Genomic DNA, 8,372 nt, shown 5'->3' with positions numbered 1-8,372 from the left:
CTTGAGTTATACAAATCTTCCAAATGTATCCAAAAATCGTATTTGGTAATATCATTACTAAATCCATGAGAAAGTTTTTAAATGTTACCTCCTCTCCCAGGAACCCTATCTCATCTGCATGCCAGAATTAGTACACATCATTCACCCAGCAGCCTATGCTAGAAACTCCCAGTCAACCTGGATAACTACCACCATCTATTCACCAAGTTTCACCCATTCAACTTTCAAAACATCCAGTAGATCTGCTGACTCCCCTCCATATTCATACCCTCACAATCTCTGTCCTAAACTAGCGTAATGGTCTCTTCTAACTTGTCTGAGAGGCAGGGCTTCCTTCTCCCCATGCCATACTGCTCCCAGAATGGCTACCCACAGCAAAACAGACTACCCTTCCTTTTGCTTCAAGATAAACTCTAAATTCCCTAGCACAACACAGAGACACTCCCACCCACCCAACCTTGACCTTCCAACCTAATTCTGTGACCACACCCTACCCACACTAAATAACTCAACTACACCTCACTGCTCACTGTGCTGAAACATACCAAGCTCTTTGATGTGTGTTTCTTTGCACACATTGTAGTACTGCACGAGCCCCATTCCATTCCTTCTCTCTTTACATCATGCCTGGCAAACTCCTACTAATGCTTTAAGATCCAGTGCAAATGTCACATCACTCATCCCTCATCTCTGTTCCTTAGAACTCTATATACCACAAATAGGTATTATATCACCACTACCCCACAAACTTCCATCTCCCTCACTGTACCCCAAAATTATCTTTGCATCCCTGGTGGCTGGTACGCATTCATTCTTCTCATTTTCTTTATAAGCTTATACCACTTGTACTTAAAATTGGCATAAAATTTATTCTTCTTGTTTTGTGAGCAAAACAAAACATCCAGAGTTTATCCTCCAGAGATACACTCTTTGTGACCTGGGACCGTGGCATTACTCTCCTTTGGTTCTTTTAGAACCTAGCCCACAATATGCTGTTTCAAATGTTTATTGATTGGAGTCCCAAGATCAATCTGCTCCAAGAAAGCATCAAATTAGCTCCACTCTTACACAGTTTTCCCTCAAAGTGTCTATATTCCACTTACACAAAATGTTAACTGTGGAATTTAATTGCAGTTACAAAAATTAGCAAAAAAAAAGTTGCAAACAACTTATTAGCCAACTTATGTCTCCCAAAACAGGAACATACAAATACTGTAAGTAACTTATTCAACAGGAATGCAGACTGAAAAGGTCAGTACCTGCTGTATAGCACCTCTTCTTCCACATTCCAATGTCCTACACCATGATCTATACTTTCAAAAAAAATTCTTCCCAGGCCAGCCTGTGGCTCACTCGGGAGAGTGCAGTGCTGATAACACCAAGGCCATGGGTTCAGATACTATACAGGGATAGATGGTTAGCTCACTCGCTGAGCATGGTGCTGACAACACCAAGCCAAGGGTTAAGATTCCTTACCAGTCATCTAAAAAAAAAAAAAAAAAAAAAAAAATCCTTCCCTGCTGACAGACACCAAGTCAAGTGTTCAGATCCCCATATTGGTCAGTCACCAAAAAAAAGAAAAGAAAATCTTCCCAATTATAGCTACAACCACAGATGAAAAAGAAGTGCTTGCTGAACACATACTATGTGCCCCAGCAACATGGTATATAAGGTAAGTATTGTTTTCCCCATTTTACACACAAAGGAACTACAGCTCAAAAAAGGCCACGTATCTAGCCCAAGATCACAAAAAATAGTTGAGAGCAAGCAAGAAGTGAACCTACAATCATGAAACCACACGACACCATGGGAATTTCAGTCGTGGTCCCTTCACTCCACATGTAAAATGCACAGAAACAACGGGAATTACAGTACTGCACTACTGTGAAGCATGGAGTCTTAACAGACAAAGGGTTTGTTTATCCAGTCACTCTCCTTTGTATCTTAAGACTATTCTACCAATACTGTCATATGCAACAGAAAGTTCTTCCTCAAGAGACATACATACACACCACCCTGCATTTGTCAAGGACACTCTTAGCAAAGTCTGTAACTGTTCGCAACTCACAATGAAAAGAACCTTGGCTTTGGTGTGAGACTGACTTTGGCCAAAGCTCTGGATCCCACCTTTACTAACTCTACAAGTATCCTGGTTTCTTTGCGCCTCAGATTTCCTTAACTAAAACATGGAGATAAAAGTTTCCTCATAGGATAGTAAGTAAAGCAAATAACAGTATCTGGGACACAGTAAGCACTCAATAAATTTAGTTTCTCTCATCCTACACCAACTCTACCAGAATTTTGTCTCCAGTTTTTACATGCATGGTAGATTAGAATTCAAATAACTCACCTGGTCCATGGTAAAATCTGGATGTAAATCATGAATTCTTGTCAAGCCCATTTGTTTTATAGATACAAAGTTCACAACCAAAGTTAACAAAGTTAGGTAGCAGCCGAACTAGATTAGAATCTGGGTCTTTTTACTACCCAGTTCAAAACCCTGAATCAAGAGTATGTATCTTTCAGGAGATTATCAGTAGATACAGCAAAACATCAAGACAAAACAAAGTCTGAACTAATGAAGGCATTTGGCCCATAAGCCTTAGACTTATCCCATAAGTCACATTAAGAAACCCTATGGTAGATCTTTAAAAAACAAAGCAGATCTTACACAACGGCAAAAAGACTCATCCGTGTGTCCTAGGATATGGCATTCTAGATACAGTTCGTGGAAAAAAACACAACCATTGACACATAAGGCCCTACCATGTACTAAGAATGTACAAACACAATGACAACAGCTGGAAGGAGGCAAATGTAAGCAAGGAAGGCAAAAGAACTTTAAAGATAACTGACCATTTATCAAACAAAAGCAAATTAATCATTGATTTTTCAACACAGCCACAATCTAACAACCATTCACTCAGTAAACATTACTGAGCCCCAACCACATGCTGGGAGTGAGGTGCTAGGGATACGAAAGTGTGACACTAGCCCAGAGAAGGGAATAAGACATACGTATAAAATTTATAACACATGATAGAAAGCAATGTGCTGAGAAGACTTGAGAGGTCAGAAAGAGATTATACGTGAGAATGAAGCAGGATATATGTAAGAAATATCCTTCAAGTCTCATATCAAAAGCTATCAGAATTTGGGGCCGGCCCGGTGGTGCACTGGATAGTGCGCCGCTTGGGAAGCGCGGCGGCGCTCCCGTCCGAGGGTTCGGATCCCACATACAGACCGGCTCCCGCTCACTGGCTGAGCGAGGCGCGGGAGCAACACCGAGGCTTGCGATCCCGTTGCCGGTCCCCGGTCCGGTACGGGGGCAACACTGAGGGTTGCGATCCGTTGCCGGACACGGAAAAAAGACAAAAAAGACAAAAAATAAAATAAAAATAAAAGCTGTCAGAATTAGACACGAAGAGATGGGAAAGAACATTCTGTGCATCCCTCGAGTCTAGCCTCAGCACTGGCACTCAAAGTGATAAAAATACATGTTTCTCAAATGCATGAATGGGCAAAGGCGCATGCTGACATATACTTGAAAGTGGCAAGAGAAGAGTTTTAAAAACACATCAAGTCAGAACCAAACTATGGCAGGCCTTACTGAGATTTTATTCTGTGGTCAATGAAGAACTAGTAATATGCTTAAATAGGGCAGTGATACATCCAAAGCTGTGCTTCAGGAAGAATAAACTCACAGAACATAAAACAGATGATAGCTAAAAGCAAAAATCTACCACTTACTATGTCACTAAGTTTATATGCATCCAAAGTAATTTTGCTTCATTCTTGGTCAATCCCTCTCCTTAGAAATATACTACATTAATGATTTCTGATGATGTGTGTAGTAACACCAGCATAGGATGGGTTATATTACAGTAAAAAACAACCAGGTTATATTACAGTAAAAAACAACCAGAAGATATCAGAGGCTGAACACAATAAAGTTCAGTCCACAGTCAAAGATCACCACAGTTCCAGACAACTCTCTAGGGCAGCTGTCCTCCATGCCTCAACTCAGTACTCTAACCTGCTTTAATCATGTGGTACTTCCAAAGCAACTTGTGCTTCCATGTCCCAACAGCAAGGAAAAAGAGGATTTCACATCAGTTTTCAAATGCTTCTATCCAAAAGTGACACACATCGTGTCTGCTCACATTCCATTGGTCAAAGTAAGTCACATGGCCACACCAACTTGAAAGAAGCTGGAAAACATGATACTCCACATGCATAAGAGAGAACCAGAAATTTTAGAAAATAGCACTAATGCCCATCACATTTTCATGTCTTTACCAAGTCCAGTAATAAACTGCTGTCTTGAAAAAAAAAAAAATGCCCAATTTCTTTGCATTAGGTACCAATATAGTAAACTTGTTCTTGGGACATCAAAGTTACCACCAAATTTCCTATGTAGCCTTATAAATGTCAAGAATCTCACACTGACCATGAAACAATCTATTCTCTATAAGTTCACTGACTCTAAAGAATTTAGTTGGTTTTTTTTTTTAGTTTTTATACCTATTCTTTTAGGAATAATTTCCAAGCTTTAAAATAAAAAAGCATAGTCTACTTAATACTGCTCTAATCTGGTGAATTTCCCATTTTTTCCTTATTTATAAGGACATAACGATAGGAATATATACAATCTGATCAAATCATTCTGCTCTATTATTAAGAGTCCAGTTAAGAACAATGAAAATCGCTAATTACTTACATTACCAGATTTCCTTAATGAGAAACATGAGTAATAGTGGTGCTATTAGTAACTTCTTCAAGCTATAAAATTCCTGTGAATCTAGGATAGGCAAGTGAACATAATAAAGAATGTACACATTTTAGAAACACAGTCCTAGTTTCACAGCTTTATAACTTACTGGCTGTGGGAGTTTAGCTAAGCTAAGAATCTCTGTAACCCTCAATTACCTCACCCACAGTAGAATTAACTCCAGCTATTTCACAGGACCATCCCAGATTTAAATGAGACAACCATCACAGGGTTAAATGAGACAAGAAGGTCAGTGCTCAAAAAAAGAAGGCCAGTACAAATATGTTTTATTAAACAAGGACTATGACTTTCTGTACCTTTCATCAGGATTTTCCAAGGTAGGAGAGAGGAGGAAAGTGTTTTAATTTCTAATTGTTTAGTTGAGATAGATCTCAAGTGCACTTAACATTGGGGCACAGCCAAGTAGTCAAATACGACAATTACCCACTGTTTTATACAGTTACTTCGCAATTGAGCCAATATTTCCCTAACCCTGAAAGAATTATACCAAAAACAAAGACACCCAATTAATGGATGGATATTCATTCATAAACACTAAATCTTAGCTTCAGAAGGCACTCTCAAGAAGTTTCAGTCCAGATGTTGTGAAACTGATATTTGGCCATGGAACTTCCTTTAAAGGAAACATTACAAGAAACTCACAAAAGGAAAGCAGAAAAAAGTGGAGCTACTCTGTGTGGCACCACTCGGTCTCTTCCTCATGCTCTTCCCAACCCCATTTTGGCCCCTGATGTAATTCCAAGGATCTCCAGGACTTAAGAATACCTTTTTTTTGGGGGGGTGGGGGGCCTGAAGCAGTCTAACTCCTTCATTTTTAATGGCAGAAACTGAGGCAAGGTGGGCTAAATGACTTGCCCAAAGTTGTTAGTAGCAAACTAAGTCTAGAACCCAAACCTACTGAATCCTAATCCGGTGTCTGTCCACACACTACAGAATGCTTTGCATCAGAATTTGCCCTTTTCATCTCTCTCATAACTACTGAATTGCAGCCTTCCAATTTTTAATCTGGCATCCTTACATTCTAATTAATCTCTTATTACTCTCACATTATTCATTCTCTTATTATTTTATCCCCCATTAGAATTGTCACATGTCCCAGAACTGCAGAGGAACATTTAACTCCTAGCACTGATTTCAAGCCTACCGCATTTATCCCAGATCCTTAAGATAGTAAAGACAAAAAATAATGGGACTCAAAGGAAGAATCCTCTGAAATGTTCGATACCAAAGTCCTATGCATTACCTGACCTGCTGAATGTCATTACATACTCCCTTTTCTGCATCTGCAAAAGGGTAGTTTTTTGTTTTTTGAGGGGGATGGCTGACCAGTATGGGGATCCGAACCCTTGACCTTGGTGTTGTAACACAGAGGCTCTCACTAACTGAGCTAACCAGCCAGCCCCCAAAAGGGCAAGTATGTCAAGAAAATGCTGAGACAAAAATGACAAGCTTCTCTGGTAAACAGTTTACAAGTCAAGTTACGAGGAGGAGGAAACAGTGAGAAAGCAGGATGGCACACTTGTGAGATTCAAGCCCAAAAAATGCAGTGATAACAGGAAAAAACTAGAGCTGGGCTGACCCCAAAGGATTTCCAAAACAGAGGCCATTTCAGAGGCCTATAAAAATTCTGATCAATTCCAGTTGGCAGAGGATGAGGGTTCCCACCAGAACAAAATAATATCCAAACTTATCAAAGAATATGAACAGTTCAAAAAATCAGGTATGCCACATAAAAAACTGGGTGGTTCCAAGAAAACCACAGAAGTCCTCCCACAACTGAATAGCCACCCACGTATTCCAGGACGATTATTACAGAGCCATCATAACTCAATTCTTCTACTTCTATTGATATTATTTATCTACTAAACTGTAATTAATCAGCTCTTTCTGTGTAAAGAGGAATAATACTCCGAATAATGGCCAACAGGGTGTGTTTGCTTACTCCTTGGCTCTGGAAAGATTAGCCAGAAGACGCTCTGCACCTTCTCCTTGAGGCCCATCAGGAAGCAATGTGCCCACAACCCCAAGCCAGCTGACCTGTGGGCCAGCGTGGCGACCACAGCTGAGGACAGCGGGGATGCAGCAGACAGCCACACCGAGAAGTGCTGGGCAGCATGAGCCCAGCATACCACACTCCTCGCCATTGAGCCCCAAGCAGCTGGTCCACATCCAAAGGAGCAAGGCCACGGCCCTGCTCAGACTCACGGTCTACAGCACGCCCTTGAGCTTTGGTGAGAGTTGGAAAAAGCACCTCAGCGGAAAGTTCAGGAAGCTGTATTTTATAAAGCTAATGAGATTTGTTGTAGAAGACAGAAAATATCAGTGTTTAACCACCCCCAAACCAAGTCTTCACATGGACCCAAATGTGTGATGTAAGAGATGTTAAGATTGTCATCCTGGGACAGGATCCATATCATGGACCTAATCAATCTCATGGGCTCTGCTTTAGTGTTCAAAGACCCATTCCACCTCCACCCAATTTGGAAAACATTTATAAAGAGCTCTCTACCAACACAGACAGTTTTGGAGATTTATCTGGGTAAGTCAAACAAGATGTTCTACTCAATGTTGTCCTTACTGTTCAAGCCCTTCAAGCCAATTCTCATAAGGAAAGAGGTTGGGAACAATTTACTGATGTGTGATTGTGTTCTGGCTAAATCAGAACTTGAACAGTCTTGACTTCTTTCTCAGGGGCTCTTATGCTCAGATAAAGGCCAGTGCCATGGATAGGAAGTGGCACCACGAACTGCAGACTGCTCATCCCTTCCTGTTGTCGGTATACAGAGGATTTGTTGAATGTAGATATTTGTAAAAAACCAATGAGATGCTGTAGAAGGCTGACAGGAAGCTCATAAACTGGAAGGAGCTGCGATCCTGAACTGAGATGTGGTCTGTCTCCATTGGTGGTTTTTGTTTATCTGGTTTTTGGCATCTGGCTGGTGCAGGGGCCCAAACCCCTAACCTTGGTGTTACAACACCACACTTTAACCAACTGATCTAACCAGCCAGCCCATCACCAGTGGTTTTGAGAACCTGCTATTGAATTATTTGTCAGTTCTGAAGTTGAACTGAAAATTTCTCTACTAATTCTTAAGTATTCTGCCTAAGGGGAAAAAGCTTCCAAAAAGCAGCCATGAACCAGGCTGCCCAGGAATGGCAGCTTGATCCACAAGAAACAGCAAAAATGGAATGTTTTTCTCTGCAACATGGCTTGGGCCTAAAATGCAGATGCAGTCAAATACTCACTTAGCTCTCTTCATCTCCCTTACCTTTATGGCTAACCGGAAGAGGTGTGTATGTACCTTTTTGGTACAGCCAATAGTTTGGTGCCTGCTGCTACTTGTTCTTACCTGGTAGGTTAGACTTCATTTTGTAAAATGTTAGGCGTTCTGGGCCGGCCCGGTGGCGCACTGCTACAGTGCGCCACTTCGGAGCGCGGTGGCGCACCCGCTGAGGGTTCGGATCCCACATACAGACCGGCCGCTCACTGGCTGAGCGAGGTGTGGGCACAACACCGAGGGTTGCGATCCCGTTGCCGGTCCCGGTCTGGTACAGGTGCGACACTGAGGGTTGCGATCCC

At 41.4% G+C, this 8,372-nt stretch overlaps 1 pseudogene; it reads left to right on the top strand.

Annotated features, from left to right (window-relative positions):
* The first annotated feature begins 1,660 nt into the window (after positions 1–1,660).
* Positions 1,661–7,670, top strand: LOC103602268 (annotated as a pseudogene).
* The last annotated feature ends 702 nt before the right edge of the window (positions 7,671–8,372 follow it).

Source organism: Galeopterus variegatus, unplaced genomic scaffold (genome assembly GCF_000696425.1).
Source record: "Galeopterus variegatus unplaced genomic scaffold, G_variegatus-3.0.2 Scaffold4078, whole genome shotgun sequence".
NCBI classification, from domain to species: domain Eukaryota; kingdom Metazoa; phylum Chordata; class Mammalia; order Dermoptera; family Cynocephalidae; genus Galeopterus; species Galeopterus variegatus.
Note: the sequence above shows the minus strand (reverse complement) of the source record. Positions and strands in the feature narration are given on the sequence as shown.